Genomic DNA, 1,371 nt, shown 5'->3' with positions numbered 1-1,371 from the left:
TTGGTTTTTCGAGACAGGGTTTCTCTGTGGCTTTGGAGCCTGTCCTGGAACTAGCTCTGTAGACCAGGCTGGTCTCGAACTCACACAGATCCGCCTGCCTCTGCCTCCCGAGTGCTGGGATTAAAGGCGTGTGCCACCATCGCCCGGCAGTTTCCTTTATTTTTAATTTTTATTACCAAAATACCCCTTATTTACACTTAAAAAGTGAAAGACATAGGAAGTTATAAACAGGAAAGTATGTATAATTTCACAACTCAGAAGTATAATTCTGTATAATCTTTTCAAGAATACTTATTTTACAGAGATAATCATTCTGACATGACATTTTTCCTTTTGTTTTTTTCAAATACTGTAACATAAATATTTACTCATAAACTCATCCACAATCAAGTCTTCCATTGTATGAAGGAAGCATTTATTTGTACATAATAATGTTGAACATGACGGTGTGGCAATCAAGCGCAGGTTTTGTTCAGATACCAGCTGTGTGGCCTTTAACATTAACAACACCAAGAATAATGAAAACAGCTGCATAGACAAGAGTTGTCAAGCAAGCTGTCCTTGGAAAGTACTGCCTACAGCACTGGACTTGGTCTGAAGTCTCTGGGACTTGAGATTTGTAGAGAAATTCCACTCCTGCCTAAATGTTAAGATTGGCTCTCATTGTCCAAGACATTTATGCAAATAATACAAAATTTTGAACATATTGTTTGCTTCTGGGAGCCTTGGAAATTTTGTGCATGCCAGGAAAATGGTGCCTATGTGGCCACCGTCCAATAACGCATGGGTATAAGGTACCCAACAAATTCACAATACTTCACTCATCAAGACTCGTTGCTGGAAAAATCAGGATCTTCCATGTGACAACTGGAAGGCTCTCAGGAGTCTGGGCTTGATTTCCCAGAGATTCTGCCACACACTCTTTACCTTCAGAGAACATGCGTATAATGGACATGTTCCGCACGCTATTCTCTGACAGGCACTTTTTACTTTATAGTACTACCTAGATATCTCTCCATGTCAAACATATAGTTTTAATACACTTGTGTGTGTGAGAGAGTGATGGAGGAAGGTAATTGGTTAATTATAATAAACCAACTGCTTGGCCTCATAGCTTAGAACATAGGTGGGTGGAATAAACAGAATAGGATGCTGGGTGGAAGAGGAAGTGAGGTCAGACTCTGCTCTGCTCCCGGAGAGACCCGACAGCTCTGCTGGAGCAGAGACGCCATGCTCAACTCTCCCAGGATAGACAGAGGCTAGAATCTTCCCAGTAAGCGCACCTTGGGGTGCTTACACACATTATTAGAAATGGGCTAGTCCAGGTGCGAGAATTAGCCTGTAAGGGCTAGAGTTCATGGGCCAAGCAGT

General features: G+C 41.9%; 1 protein-coding gene across 9 annotated transcripts in view; it reads right to left on the bottom strand.

Moving 5' to 3' along the window:
* Window positions 1-1,371, bottom strand: part of Nek5 (NIMA related kinase 5) — a 33,947-nt gene that overhangs the window by 21,717 nt on the left and 10,859 nt on the right. The gene's annotated exons all lie outside the window — the stretch shown is intronic.

The sequence above is a fragment of the Alexandromys fortis genome, unplaced genomic scaffold (assembly GCF_014885135.2).
Source record: "Alexandromys fortis isolate MF-2015 unplaced genomic scaffold, M_Fortis_MF-2015_v1.1 scaffold_3, whole genome shotgun sequence".
In the NCBI taxonomy this organism is placed as follows: domain Eukaryota; kingdom Metazoa; phylum Chordata; class Mammalia; order Rodentia; family Cricetidae; genus Alexandromys; species Alexandromys fortis.
Note: the sequence above shows the minus strand (reverse complement) of the source record. Positions and strands in the feature narration are given on the sequence as shown.